This window comes from Manis javanica, chromosome 3 (genome assembly GCF_040802235.1).
Source record: "Manis javanica isolate MJ-LG chromosome 3, MJ_LKY, whole genome shotgun sequence".
Classification (NCBI taxonomy): Eukaryota; Metazoa; Chordata; class Mammalia; order Pholidota; family Manidae; genus Manis; species Manis javanica.
The window spans coordinates 166612564-166628454 of record NC_133158.1 but is presented as its reverse complement, the minus strand read 5'-3'; the positions used below and the strand labels follow the sequence as shown (position 1 = coordinate 166628454).

The following is a 15891-nucleotide window of genomic DNA, read 5'->3' as shown; positions in this document are numbered from 1 at the left end:
TGCAGGTCGGGGCTGGTTGCGTCGCATCTAGTGGCCTATCTGCGCATTTGTGCTAGAGGGCGGGTGGCCGGGGGAGAAATGCGCACCCATGTGCTGGGGACGTTCTGGGCTCAGGTCCAGCAGGCTCCGAAACTGCACTGACAGTCACAGACCCCCACCCCATCTCCAGCCTCCCTGGACTGCGACTTGGACCCCAGTCCAGACCCTGCGGGAACCTGATAATTTCCTTGGTTCAGCACCAAACCCTTGGAATTGAATGGGACATGGGAAAGGCAAGGCCCTGCCCCCAGGGTTTTCAATCTCAGCCTCCTACTTGTGCAGGTAGTTGCGTCTGTTCTGCCCCTACTACACAGAGCCGGCTCTAAGACACTTCTTTGCAGGGTATATAATAAATCACCTGAGAGTTTAGTCCATCAGCGGTTCCACTTTATAATTCTGATCTGCTTTAGGTAGGTGACCAATTCCATTCTGGATTTTGGCCCTATTTGAATATCCCTTTTAAGGATCCATTATAGATGATATGTGTTACTGTGCCCTATACATTTAAAGATTAAAGACTTTTCTCCTAATTATGAAGCTCAGCCACTCTGTCAGGTTGCCATGGTTAGAAAGCATAGGAGGATTTAATCTGCTGTTTCAGACAAATTAGTAACATACTATCTGTAAGTGTAATATTCTTTCAACAAGAGTAGGGACCCCTTAGAAGATTCTGAAATCCATTTAGTGGGTTACTACTGGAATTTTTTTAAAGATAGAGAATATATAATGCAATATACAAAATAATAGAATAGTAAATATCAGAGCACATTGCACATAGTAAGTGGTGTTTTGAGACTGGTATTTCAATAATTCAAAAGGGGCTGATATCTGATATTCTTTGGTTAAGTAATAAAATTAGTTATGTGTCAGTGTATCTCAGGCTTTGTAACAATCATACATGAAAATGCACATTTTGCTAAATTAACCTCATTCTTACATGATTTAAGTCCCAGATCTAACATAAACTAGCTGTGTGACCTTGAAGAGATTCCATGACCTCTCAGAGCCCCCTTCTGTGTAGCTGTAAAATGGGGAATGTCTTCTACATCTGAGGGTATTATGAAGACTGTATGAGGTCACATATGTCCAGTTACTTTGCTCAGCACTTGAATTATAGTAGGTATTCAGTACCCATGCTAATTACAGTTACCATTGATGCTGAAATATTAAGTCGTGTCAGCCAGTCATGAGGCACTGCATTATTTCTTTTCTCTTTTATTTTTAGATTTTGATGTGGAAGAGATGGAAGACTCAGAACCAAGGATTTCCAAGTGATTTCTTCCAAAACACGAGAAACTAACTCTGTTAAGACTGGTCTGTTCTGACTGAGGTAACTGACTTTGTGTCTCTCCTTAGTCTACATGAAATAGGAAATGGTTTTTCTGAGGGGCTGATTCCCAAGGGGCAGATGGTTTGCTCTAGTGATCTATGAGGTGTGGGGATTATGTGTGACAGTGACATTGAAGTGAACTGTGAGACTCCTGTTTTGAAGGAGTAACTAAGTGAACAGGGCTTCAGGACAACTGGTTTCTCATTCCAGTTCTGCCAGTGACTTGGGGAGCTTCTGTAAGTCTTTGATTTAGAGATCTCCATTTTCCCCAGGCCAGAAGGACCTGCAGATATCACTGAGACCCAGAGAGTTTTAAATGACTCTTTAGGGTGACTCCCTGAGCTGGGGTAGTTCCACAGGACTGGAACTCGGTTGCTCAGTCATGCAGCTGGCTTCAGGGCCTGCTATGAGGTGAGCACTGTGCTAGGAACAGAGGGTACAAGTACAAAGAGCCTATCCCCAGGACATTTGTAGTTTGTGTAGACAAGTACCAACAGCCCAGCACACTAGACTGTACTTCTGAGGCATGTACAAAGTCCCAGATAGTGATCGTAACAACTACCATTTACCAAAGACTGTTGCATGTATGCACAAGGACTTTAGATGCTGTATTTTAATCTACCCACAATACCCCTGTGAGGTCAGGAAGAATAGATGTGAAGGATTGAAATGTAAAAATGCAGACAGGTCACGTAGGGCTTTGCATCTCAGACTACATTTGTAGGGCACATTCCGTATGCAGAACACAATGCTAGGACCACAAAGTTCAAGGCAAAGTGCTTGCCCTTGAGAAGTTTGCAGATGGAAATCCAAAGAAGTCAGATGGGCAGCATCTGACATTCATACCTCCTCCTCCAGCAGTCAGCGTGGGGTCTGCCACAGGAAGAGCTCCGAGTAGCTGGCATGCCACGGTTCTTGCCCCTCAATGCATTTTTCATTATTTTCAAATTTAGCAGATACATCTGTCCATTATTAAAACTTATACTTTTCATTTTATAGGCAAAAGTAAGGCCTTCTCTGAATTAATTCAGTTATTCATTCAACAAATGTTTATTGAGTACCCAGAAGGCACTTGGTTTATTCAAGACCAAACATATTACTATGTTTTTACAATCATGATATTAGTCATGTTCAGACTTTTAGCAAGAATTATTTGTTCAACTGTTAGAGATTTTCCATTGTTAACATGCTGGAATATCAGCTCCAAGGGTATTGGAGGTTAACCCTAATTTACAGGGTGCAAAGTTAGAGGTAGCTCCAATAATTTTATTCAGTAACAGAAATTCAGATTGTAAGTCTTGAATGCCATTTGTAATAAACTTAAGCTCCAAAAAAATGAGATATTGGAGGTGCTTTGTAAACTCTTGGAGTTCTATAAATGTCATACAGCAAATATTGAGTACCTACATGACTATGTCACTCTGCTAGAAAGAATGGAAGATCCAGCAGCAAAAAGATCTGGTCCCTTCCCCCCTCAGACTCTGTTACATAGGTGAGGAAATAGAATGTGCAGAATAACATGTGGCAAATGCCAAAAAAAAAGGTATTTTGGTAATCTGAGGAAGAAGATGTCTCTGCTACCTCGAGGAGTCAAGAGACTCTTTATTGAGAAAAAGCATTTAAGCAAGTCTTTAAAGGATGTGGAGTTTCCATAAAAGAGATAGGGAGGAGGCATGTGAGATAGGAGAAATAGCAGAACAAGAAAGCAGGGAGCGTATCAGGGAAAGGTAGTAAGTCTAAATGAGTTAGAACTGGTCTGTACAGGCATCCAGTGGGAAGCAAATTGATGGACATTCAGTGCCAAATGGTAATGGTTTTAGCTGCCAAGCCAGGGAATGTGAATGTATGAACCAGTAGAAGTCATTGAACAGGGAGTTCATGGCTCTGCATTAGGAGCATGCTCTCGTGGGTAGCTCATGGGAAGCTTAGGAGGAAAAGCGAGGTGGAGACCAGTTTGAAGGTCACCACAATCCACCGAGGAAAAGGGGGGAGAAAGGCCTGAAATGGGTGATAGTGAAATGAAAAAGGAACAGATGTAAAGACAGCTCAATAGAGAAGGAACAGCTCAAACTGACACCGAGATTTCCAAAGAAGGAAACTTAGAACGAGGTGAGGGGCTACATTTGAGAGGTGCTGAATTTGAAGTGTTGAAATATGACCTCTCCAAGGCAGATGGGGGCTTTGTGCTACAGAGGAAGGCCAGAGCTCATCTGGGAGTCATTTCCATATAAGAAAAGTCAAGAGGTGGGAGAAGAGATTTTCCAGAGAGAGAATATAGGGAAGGAAGCAAGCATGGAAGATGGAGTCTAATGAGAAAGGAAAGACCTAGGGAGGGCCTGCAGAGGAGTCTGGCAGGAAAGCAAGGAAGTACCGTGAGCGAACTTGACTCCAGAAGCTAGCAGAAAGTGGTTACCCAGTTGGGGGAGTCGCAAGTGTCAAATGCTAGATGGGGAAGAGGAGGCCCAGGAGGGCCACTGAATTGACAAGTGCTGGGTCATGTCTTCGGTGGTGCTTTCCTTTGTAAGGTAATATGACTTGCAGAATGAATATTTAGTGGCTTCATTTGCAGAAATTTGTAGCTTGCATAATTCAAAAGTGGCTGTTAAACTGGGCCCTAACAAACCCCCAAACACACTTTTGATTACCAAAATTCAGGCTGTTAAGTGTGGTTCTGATAGCAGTCATATGCTTTTATTCTGTTGTCAGCAGACAGACCAAGGCATATGGGTTAATCGAGTATTTCTTTAAAAACTACATTTGTGTTGATACAGAAGGTTTTCTAAAAGAAATATAATTCTTTTGCCTTTTACCAAATGGCTATTGTATGATGTGGGGGGCTGGGGAGGAGGGGAGAGAGAGAGACAGAGAGAGTGTATGTGTGTTTCATGGGCATATGAGCTTAATACAATGGAATGAGAAGACTGGGGTCAGATAAATCTAGTTTCACAACCTCCCTGGGCCATTTTCCAGGCATGTGACTTCAAAAAAGTTTCTCTCTCTAAGCCTAACTTTTTCCATCTATAATTCAAATACGATTATTTTGAAGATTGAGTAATGTATAATTTGGTCCAGGATCTATATGCTGTAATAAGCAGTTAATGTTGATTGGTTTACTGTTAAAACCTTGTGTAGGTATGTACATTTCTATATAATATGCGTCTATGCATGAAGCTTTATCCTTATGACTCATTGTAATACGTGTATTTTATCATGGCAAGACCATACTTCCCACTATAACTGATCTATCCTGTGATAATTTAAGTGACTAGCAATTTAATATGAATAAATCCACCTGGGGAATTTATTAAAATGTAGGCTTACAGGCCCCTGGCCCAGAGTTTCTAAGTCAATAGACTTGGGTGGGGCCCCTGGCAATTGTCATTTTCAACAAGCAGTGCCGTGATGAAGATGAACAAATGGCAATTTCTGGGAAGCAGAGGAAGGGGTAATAAACCTTAGGCTGGATATGCAAGTCTCGGTTCAATTCCTATTAGAGACATGTCTGTGCTCCAAAGTTTTCTATTTATATCATTCATATTTATGGATTAAATTTGTAATAAGGTAAAAACAAATGGATTCCAGATAGATGAGGAATGGTGGTATTTTCGCATTCTACCATCTCCATCTGCAGTATATCCACAGCAGTAGTGGGTGACACACAGCCCCCAAATCCACTTCTTTTCCTATGAAGTAAGTGGTGACACCCTGTCCCTATGCCCAAGCATTTGCAAAGCTAATGTAACTTTAAGGGTTGTTACCCATAACATAGGTAATGGCAGCAATGTTGCATGGTCATGCCATTAAAATATTTTGAGGCATTTATCTGCCTGACTCTGTATCTTCTGGTTGATAATTATCTTTGTCATTTTATTATATTTCCCTTGTTCTCTGCATCTTGGAATCATGAAATTTTTAGGTTACTTCACGTTCCTGTACCCCAACCTCACTTTATAGATGTGAAAATAATTTGTGCTTTTTTTCTCTTAATACAACCTCTCTTCTTTGCTTATTCACAAGAAAGGACTGAGACATAAATACGTGTTTTGTGTTTAAGCTATGCGTGTGAATATAAAATGTTATCATTTATATATATAACATTTATATTTTTATATATATAGTCATTTATAGCATTGTTAGCCTTCCATCGATGGTTTGCTTCTTGTGGGGGAGGGTGTCAGCGGCCTGGAGCCTTGTCTGGAAATAGAGGTGTTCCATTTATACCCAGAGTGCTGGAAGGAACAAACGGAACTGACTCGTGGTGTGAAGTCTGTGCCTCAGCCATCTTATTAGAGCCTCAAAATAACCTGGTGTGGTGGAAATTGAGGCACAGAGGCTTAGAAATGCAGCTCCTGTTGTGGAGATGAGATTTTCACCCCCTGGGGTCTCACTCCAAAGTCCATCCTCTTCTCCCCACACCCTGTTGTTTCCCCAGCCACTTACCAAGGGTATGGAGTAGGTCATTGTTCCTGATGGTAGCTTAGAGACTCAGAGACCCTTATCCCTGATATTATTATAACTGCAGAATTTTTGACAAGCAGCAAATGGGCAAATTTGAAATTGTTCAACAAGTTCAACTCTGTGCCAGGTACCAGAGCAGGACCCCACCCCCCCACTCAGGGGCCTCCCTATCTCCCCCCGCCCATGCTTATCTACCATCCGTGTGCTGTTGCAAGCTTTTCTTTTAGAGTGAAAACCCCAATGGATTTTTACACTGATGATCAGTCCGTTTGTGTCTTGCTCTAGCTTTCACTGTCCCTGTGTGGGGCTCAGTGTTCCCAGTCACTGTGCCAGTTGAAAGTTTGAAACAATCCCTTGGGGGATTACGGGGTCGTGCTCAGTATTCGTTGATTATCCTCTGAGCACTGAGGAAGTTGGGGGGTGGCCAAGGGGGCGGTCGAAAGAGCCCAGAGCCTTGCCTCAGGAGGTTGCAGAGATGTAAAAAGACCACGGAGTGAGAGACCAGAGGGGGTGCCTAAGACTGTACCCTGCGACCCACTGTGCAACCTTGGGAAGGAAAGTCGTCTAAAGTTGGCTGGGTTTCCTCACCTGTAATCAGAGAAGGTTTGGCTCAGTGATGACTGACATTCCTTCCAGCTCTGAGATGCAGTAATTCTATTTCCTCTCCAGAAGAAAAGCAGAGATGCTGGGACAGGCAGATAGAAAGGGGGTCCAGGGTTAACTCCATGTCTGAGGACTTCCAGGGGTCCTGATTTCAAAGCTTCCTCTGACTGTCCTCAGAGATATACTCATACTAGCCAGACTTTGGGCTCTGCCTTTACTCTGTACACTTTTGAGTAAAGTGTGTGAATCTAAGAGTGGGAGGTCTCCTCCTTTGGAGGAGACAAGGAGAGAATTGAGTCTGGTTGGGAATAAATCAAAAGGTGACAAAATGGGAGGTGGGAATCATGGTTCTCAAATTCTATGTCTAGAAAGAGCCTTAGAAGTAAACAAGCACAATCTCTTCACATTCCAGATAAGGACATAAGAGTCTAGGGAATTCATAGGACTTGCTCAAGGTCACACAGTTAGTGGCAGACTGGGAGCAGAACCCAGTGTCTATGCCCTGTCCGGTGTGTGTTCTGCAGAAACAGGTAGGTTAGGCTCTAAGGCAGGGGAGCAGGCGATGGTGGTGGGCAAGTGAAGTTGAAAGGGGCTGGAGCTGTCCTGTCTGGGAGAGTGGACCACAGTGCCTACTGGGCTGCTGGTGAGCAAGTGTGGGACACCACAGTGCAACACTTCCAGCCTTTTGAAGCAGTTGGGTTCTTGTCAGCTAAGGTAGTCCAGAAGATTTATTTTTAAACTGGGAGAGGCAGAAGGCTGTTTCCTATTTTTTTTAAATGCATTTCCCCTCTCTTACTGAAATGAAAATTACTAAGTTATACAATAATTTTAAGAGGAATTAAATATTTTCTCAGGGAGTATAAAAAGGATGATGCAGCTTACACTGGCTACTTCTGCTCCTGTGTTCTGCTGGCCCATTTTGCTGGCCACTTCCATGCATGTGTTCATGCTGGGGTACATTTTAATAAATTCGGCAGCTGTTTAAGTCCTAGAGGGACATCCTGGGGTTATTTCAGCAACCATGAAGGCAGGCTTTGTGCAAGGTGACATAGGCATGAGCTGCCACTTCCTGCTTTATGAGTTGGATCTTGTGTTTAGGCCCTGTTTTGTTTGTGTTATTTTTCCTCTTCATGCATTAGAACAACTTCTGATTATTTGTAGAGTTGATTGCAATTAGATAATAAGACTGCCAATTCAGTAAAAGCAAAACCGAATTTACTATTTTGCCAGGCAAGAGAGACTCGTGTTCCAAGTCAGTCTCCCCAAACTTATATGCATTTTCACGTCATCATGGAGATCTCCGATTCACTCTAATCCAGCATTCAGTCACTTCTAGATCAAAGTGAGGATTTCCTTTCTTTAAAACCCTCTCAGCAATCGGGTCTATCCCTGCTTATACCTGTGTATTCTGGCCTTGTAGTCCCTGACACAGCTCAAAGAACAAGGCCTCCCTTGGTCTGTCTTTGTGCTCATTGCTGGAAGCACTTTTCTGCCTCTCAGGAGCCAGAGTCGCGCTTGCTTCCCAGGTGCCTGTCGTGGGCCCTACCTTCTTCTGGTGTGTGCCCAGCCCTTCCCTTGGGCTAGTGTGAGGTCCACCTGCTTTAGCAGGAGGACCACTCTGAGGAAGCTGGAGGCACTGGCAGAGATGGAAAAAGTGGTGACGTGGCACTGAAATGAAGCCCCGAATGGGGTTTTACTCAGACGTTAGAGGACTGGCCTACCCTGAGTGCTGTGCTAAATAGAGTTTAAAAAAAAAAAACACCTGACCTTTAAAATTTTTCCTGTCAAGGTCTAGCAACTCTGAAGTCTCTAGCCACTCCGCACTGCCTGTTGACTTTCTGCACAGAAGCCTAGGAGACTAAAAATTACCCGGGAGACACGTTTTTTCCTAAACGAATATACACGATGGAGCGATTTTCTTACCTGTTTTGTTGTATATTTAATAGTCTTAATATCTGTTTTTGTTTTTGACATAGTCAGGAAATCGTTCAAGAGCTTTTTGCCACATTTGAATGGTTTATTTTAAGATTTTCTATTTAACGATAGGAGCTTCTGATAAGATGATTTGCACTTCTTTCTATTTTAGGAAATACTTTTTGAGGTCTTTTTTTTTTTCTTTTATGAAGTTTAAATGGAAGTCTTACCTTCAGTCCTAGCAGCTACCTTACATTAAAAATGACCTATTCCCCCCGCCCCCCACCCCATGAGGTTCCCTTGCTCAGGGAGGATAAAAAAAGTCCGGTGATTAGTCATTGTGGCGTTCAGCAAACAAATGCTTTGGAGGCCATGAATTATGTTACTGATCGGGGAAAAAAAGTTTGTCTGTCTCCAGACAGTTACTCTTGTGAAAAGTAAGTGCCCTGTATTCCCAGAAGGTCCCTTGAGTGTCCTGTTTGTTGTGCTCAGGTCTCTCAAACCGGTGGCCATTTTCTGTGAGTTTGAATCCCTGTGTGAAACTCCTCCCACTGTGGAGTCTATGAGCATTTGTTTTCTAAAATGAAAGCACAAGCAGAAACTCGAGCTGTTCTACAGAACAGCCTGTTCTTTAGATTTTTTTTTTAGATCAGTGTATTTAAAGCGTAATTTTTCTGAAAACCTTCTGGGGGTTTTTATCTGCAGTGGGTTTGGGTTTGTTTTGGGAATTTTACTTTTTTTAATGTAGGTAACTTGTTTATTGATGCAATTGCTGCCTGTTTCCCTCCAGATAATTTCACTCTAAAACAGGTGAGCAGGAACTCTTTGGATATCTGACTACTTACTGCCAGACACCTTCATTCAGTTTTCATCAAAGTTCTTTTGGGGTGAAATTGGCAAAAGCTAACTGGAACTTCATTCCTGTAATAGTCTTCCCTCCCCTCCCCCGACAGTTTTCCGCCAGTTGATTTCTTTTGTCTAAACCACTGTGCGTCCATTTGTGTGACCAGCCAGAGTTTCTGTAGCATTTTGGCAGTAGGAAAGCTCTTGTGCATCAGACCCACCGATGGGCTTGCTTGACAGCTCTGCTAGTCACCTGTGAATCCCAAGCGCCAGAAGAGGTGACTGTTTCACAATCCTGTGCTGGCCCAGAGGCAGACCTGTGCTGCCATGCTTGGCCTCCCTCCACAGATTACAGTATTGCCAGCAGTGGTTTTGAACTGGAAAAATGGGAGGTAGAAGAGAAATGGGAAAACATGGAAGGAGGAAATGTGTGTGCAAGGAAAGTAAGCACGTGAACTCAAGTATGTGAGAGCCCAGGTCCATACAAATGAGCTCTGTACACTGGCATTGTGTGTCAGGAGCCAGGTGTGAAAACACTGTGAAGGTGGGACTACCAGTTAACAGCGGGGAGGAGGCAGGACAGGACAGAGCCCGGAGCACCAGCACCTTTTCTCCACAATATCCCCATCAGCAGAAGAGACATTTAGATGGCTCTGCAGCCAGAGGGGTCAGCTCTGCATTTCCCGCCTCACCCCCCCACACCCCCCACACGCATACACACACATCGGTAGAAAAGAATTTGCTTCCTTGGGTTGACCACCATTCCTGACACACAATGCCAATATACAACTGAGTAGTTCTCAAAGATTCCCTGGGGACACTTGTCATCTTGGAGGATATGCTTTGTTGTGTTGATGCCATTGTGTGAAACCATGACTGGCAGGTACTCTGGGCTTCATTTCTGTGTTCTAGTTTTTGTAATTGTTTGTGTGACACAGTGATGAGACATGATACCAATTCAGAATACTCTGAGTGATTAGATGCTACCAATAAAGGCCTATGCATTTTCAGCATTATTGCTCCCTCTCATTACCTGCTAATGATGAATGTGGAGCCCTTTTTAAAAAGGGAAAGCTGGATGTATCTGTGAGTGTGCATCCGTGCTGATTGGAGTTGAATATCACCTTCTCCTCAGAGCTTGAGATGATACTGTAATTAAAGTGGCTTTTGAAGCAAAGTGAACAGTTTGGTATCTGCCATTCCACCCCCTGGGATTCATGTATTAGGACATTTTCCACAGGAGAATGAATAAACTGGAGGAATCCTAAAGAACAATTATGTGAGCCAAATATATTCCATGTTAAGGTTTCTCACTCCATCCTTCATTACAATGGAATACTTTGGTAATTTTGAAAGCTTGAATACTGATATCTCACCATATAAATTTTAGGAGACAATGAATCACTGTAAGAGGTTGAAATGTTATAGGCAGAAGAAAACTTATAAGTGATTTATACTTAGGTCTCTTTTAGTATCTAAAATTGAGATAACATCAAGAGGCAGGAAGATAATATGACTGTTCAATGTGGCTGGGTATAAAAAGATAGAGTGCTTAAGATTATGGCAAACTAGAGGGCATGAACATTTCTTTTAAAATACCACGAGGCCACTGGAACAGGTCTCCAGAGTGAATGCAGCCTCTGGACTGCTTGCACGCCAGCTGTAGAGCTACACCATCTGACTCAATCCACCCCTCTGGATTTCCTTAGTGGCAGCCTGCCCAGTCTTTTCCTGCAGAGTACTGGGCTTGAAGCTCTCCACAACCCAGCCCAAGAAAAAGTCATGGCCATCAAACTTTCTCCATGTCACAGCAAAAATGAGTGACTTTGGATGTAAATTGCATCCCTCTCATTCAGGCAAAGGGATTTTTCAGTAGGGTCAACAGCAGAACACAGCATGTGTGTCCAGGGGTATCCAGAGACATTCGGAGGAGCGTCAGACATAGTAGCCTTGATTAAGCTGCCCAGGGCTCAGTGTGCACATCTCAGGATGGCATAGGAAGAACCCAACAACGGGAGCTCCTCCCTATCCAGGCATGTCATTCCCAAGGCAGCTCAATGGAACCAAGCCTGCAGAGGTTAACCCGGATGGCTTCAGGCCATGAGATGACAGCAAAGGACAGGCATATCTTGATATATCTGGACTATTGTATTGACTTGCTCAGCCTGAGGATGCTTTCTGAAATATCAAGCATTTAGCAACTTCCTTTTAGCCCTATGCTGGGACAATGTGAGAATTGTCCCTTCTCAGTTGACACTTGATTAACCTTTTGCACATCCTGGAATTTATAATGCCTTCCATTTTACCTAAACATCTTTTAACCACTCCTGTTTTCATCAGGTCTGTTGGTGCTGAGTGTAGTATCTCTAAAGCCCTTAGCACAGGGCCTAACATGTAGAAAGTGCTCAGTAAATACCAGCTTTTGTTTATCATTGACATCATCATCATCACCATTATAACTGTTGGCATTTCACCAGCAGGTAAGAAAATTAGGTTTCCTTAAACCTTAAAGTCAGTTGTGTACCTCAGTCGTCTCCATGACCATGATAACATAAATGAAGAGATGGGCCTGCACATACATGACCACCATGTCTGAAAATGCACTTACCAAGATCCCCAGCTGAGTTACGCATGTTAGTGTTTGGGGGTGGGGGGGGCACTGCTCTAGTTCCCATAGCAAAGTACAGAGACAGACTTGCTTTGATATTGGGCCCTGCAGACTTGCTAGCTGGGAGTCTTCATGGGCGGGTACTGTGGGGAGTGCCTTTTATGTTATACCATTGGGATATGTGATGGGGTGGTTCTGACCATTAGAATCCGATTCTCAAGGCTGTTGTCCCCTGGCTGTGACCTTAACCTTGGCATAGCACCCGGTTCCTCTCCACCCTCCCCAACCCCAGCTGACCTTTTGGCCACACAAACCATGTTGCCAAGAAAGGAAATTCCCGCGTTAGAGGACAGAAAACCTTTGTGTGTTGGGGAACCGACACACATAATTATAATGTGGGACTTGAATGGTGGAACATGTATCAGTGTAAAAATGGAAGGTGATGAACACTCAGTGAAGGTTTTCAGACCCTAGTGGGTCGTGAGGAGGGACATGTAACTGAGCCTTCTTAATACTGGTGATCAAGAGTGTTGCCGGCTCCTAAGGAAACATTTTGGAAGATAGAAATAACCAATCCTATGCCGCCGTGGTGGCTTGTTGCCTGGACTGAAGCTACTAGGGTAGGGAGGAAAAAATGGCCATAGTGTCTTAGAAATGAAATCCTAGCTTCCTATTGTATTAATTTAGTTTGGAAAGTGATTTAACTAAAAGCCTTCCAGCCCTTCAAAGCTCTCAACTATATTGTGGTGGTAACATGACCTAGCACTTTGTTAATTTATGATTTTTTCCATTCTGTTTCATACTTTCAGATGGCCTTGTGCCCTGGATACTTAGTGGCCTGGTGTCCCTTGGGCAGCACAGGGCTTAGAAATGCAGCTGTTGATCTTAGTCATCCCTGAAATGGCTTTCTCTCTCTTGCTCCTTCCTGCCCCTGTCCGGGAACGCAGCTTGGAATTCTGGATCCCAGTCCCCTCTCTCCTTCGTCCAGATGAGCAGTTGTCATGGTGTCTGTAGTGGGTTGAGTGGTAGTCCTCAAAAGGTATGTCCACATCCTGAAGCTGTGAATGTGACCTTATTTGGAAAAACGGTCTTTCAGATGTTGTTTAGTTAAGGATCTTGAAATGAATTCATCCTTGATTGCCGGGTGGGCCCTAAATCCAGAACAAGTGTCCTCATAAGAGGCAAACAAAGGAGAGACACCTGAAGAAAAGGCTTTGTGAAGACTTACAGTAGAGACCGGAGTTATGTAGCCGCAAGCCAAGGAACCTCCAGAACCACTAGAAGGTGGAGGAGGCAAGGAAGGGCTGTCCCCTAAAGCCTTCGGCGAGACCACAGCCCTGCCAGCACCTTGATTTTGAACTTCTGGCCACCAGAACTGTGAGAGAATAATTTCTGTTGTTTAAAGTCACCAAGTATCTTTAAATTGGTGCAGTGTCCAGTCTAGCCTCCATTCAGGAGTGCCTGGGAACTTGTTAAAAATCATGTTTCTGGGGCCTTTCCCCTGGCTATTTTGATTCGGTGCCACCAAGAAACTAAAATGTAGTAAGAATCTCGGGTGGTTGTGCTGCATCCGTTACCCTCTCAGTGTTGGTATCCCTCAAGCTCCTTCTCGGCCCTGTTTTCTTTGCATTCACTTTACTCTCCTTGGGCAATATCCACGCTTGTGTTTGCAGCCACCTCCTTCCTATGTGTCAGCGCACTGCACCTCTGAATCTCCATCCCCACCTTCTATCAGCAGCAAAGGTTTTGGGTGCCTACTGTTTGAGGGCGCCACCTGCATTTTCCACAGGCTCCTCAGAGGGAGCACAGACTTCATTGCCCTCCCACACCAGCTCTGGCTCCCTGCCTGTTAATGACACATCTAGGAAGTCGAACTGGTGTGTAACCTTTGTTCTTCCCCTTTCTCTCTTTAATTTCCAAGGAGTTGATTTTTCCATCTGAATAGCTTTCAAATCTTTCTCCTTTCATCCCCACTTTTTCCTTGCCTTCCTTCCAGACCCCTCCAGAACTCCTCCTCACCAAACTGTTCCCAGAATGGTCAATCTGCAGATTTGTCAGATGATTCCTGTGTACACTGCTCCCAGAATGGCTTGCGTGCACATTTGTCATATGATTCCTGCTTAAAATATTTTAAATGACTCACCATTGTCCAGGCTGTGCGTTAGAATCACCTGGAGAGCTTTTTAAAAATCCCGATACCCAGCACCCGCCCAAGGCCAAATAAAACAGAATCTCGGGTTGAAGCATGATTGTTGTATGTTTTCCACATTCCTATGGGTGATTCCAATATGCAGTGAAGGGCTGAGAACTACTGAGCTGGAGGATAAAGGCCAAAGTCACTGTGACATTCAGAACTCTTCACAGCCGGGTCCCTGCCCCTCCCTCCCTGTCCACCTCCCACCAGGCTGTGCCCACGCCCTGTGCTGCATCATCCTCACCTCTTTGCCATCCCCCAGAAGGGTCATTCTGTCATGCCTCCTGCCTTTGCTTAGACCTCTGCCGAGAATAGAATGCTTTTTTTCCCCTCTTGGATTCCAAAGAAATGTTCCCTATCTTTCAGGATTTGGTTCCACCTCTCTTTCCCTGGTTCTCCTTCCCCCAAATCAGTTAAAGGCCGCCTCCTCCCAGGCCCTGGGCACACTCAGGGCGCTTACATCATCACGGAGGAGCCATTTGCGTGTCCATCCCCTCCATCGGACTGTGCACTCTGGGAGGTTGCTGAATGAGGGAAGAAGGAAAGAATTAAACAAGGCCAAGGGGATGAAATTGTTTTTCTGCTTCTCTGAATTATTGGATCCATGCTGCCTTACACCTCATCAGACACTCGTTGAGAAAACAAAACTCTGCTTGGTTTTAATGAATGTAATGAAGTTGTAGTGATAGCATTTGTAGTAGCTGTAGTTGTATGTAATACCATTAATTGAACACTTGCTAAGGTCGCTTGCTGTTGCCTCATTTTATTGTCACAATGATCATCTCAGGTATCATTCCCATTTTACAGAATGCTGTGTGATTAGATAATGCAGGTTGGCAGGGAATACAAAGTAGAATGCATAGATGATCACCTTGTTGGCAGTGTGTTAGGCTGGCTGGGAAAAACTGGTTTAATTGGTTAAAAATAGCTAGTGATGCGTTATTTTTTGAATGGCAAATACATGATTGACCCTGGATTTGGCATTAAAATAAACACAACCATTAAACATATCAATCAAGAAATGAGATAGTGATATATACTTTCTAACGTTTGAGATCACATAAATATTGTCAGTCTTCCTTTTAAGTATGCTGGAAGGAGTTTGTGACCCAAAGTCACAAGATCTGGGTGGAAAACCTAACTGCCAATTATAAGCTCAATTATAAGGTGTTTGGATTTGGGCTTAATTTTTCTGAGCTTCAATGTCTTCATCTTTGAAATGGAAATACTTTATAGCCCAAAGGGAATTGTGAGAAAGAAAATGAGATTGCATGCGTGAAAGTGATTTGTCAACGGTGGAGGGCTAGCCAGGTATTAGGTGTTCTTTTTGTTCTGTGTTTGGGCCCAGAAAGATGGCGTTCAGGAGGAGTCAGGATAGAGAAAGTTGTGTTCTGCTGGGTCAGCAGATACGGGCACTGAAAGAATTGCAGGCTGTCTGAATTCCCTGGGAGGGCAGGGTACGAGGAAGCTGGGATGTGAGCCCCAGCAGAACCTGCATGAGCTAGTTAGAGAGGATATGGATATGGGAATGGAGACGAATGATTAGGAAATCAGTCTTACTGTACTCATTGAAACAACAGAGCTGAGAGAATATAACTGGTCAGGGTTTTGCATTGGGTTACTGGTAACCAAGGACCAACCCAGGGACCACAGGTCAGCTCCAGGGAGTTTGACAGCTTCTTCTTCTACTCTAAGGTTATCACCAGCATTTTTCATTCCCAGCAGCTCTGAAGTTTTCTGTATTTCAGGGCTAGAGTCCACTTACCCGAAGGGCTCAGTATCCCTCACATAATGTATTAACCCAGCCAGAGCTGCTCCTTACAGATTGCTTCCTGACCATGTGGACTGAACCTCCTTCCTCTTTAAAGAAGAAGCCAAGGCTTTATCTTTTTTATTCTAATA

At 43.8% G+C, this 15891-nt stretch overlaps 1 protein-coding gene across 22 annotated transcripts in view; it reads left to right on the top strand.

Moving 5' to 3' along the window:
* The window catches only part of ZBTB38 (zinc finger and BTB domain containing 38), a 128205-nt gene that overhangs the window by 77990 nt on the left and 34324 nt on the right, over positions 1–15891 (top strand). For 19 of the 22 annotated variants that reach the window (XR_005062526.2, XR_005062527.2, XR_005062530.2 and 16 more), the window contains one exon: positions 1265–1369. The gene's annotated coding sequence lies outside the window, so the exon portion shown is untranslated. The other 3 variants (XR_005062528.2, XR_012129506.1, XR_005062529.2) reach the window with 2 other exon arrangements.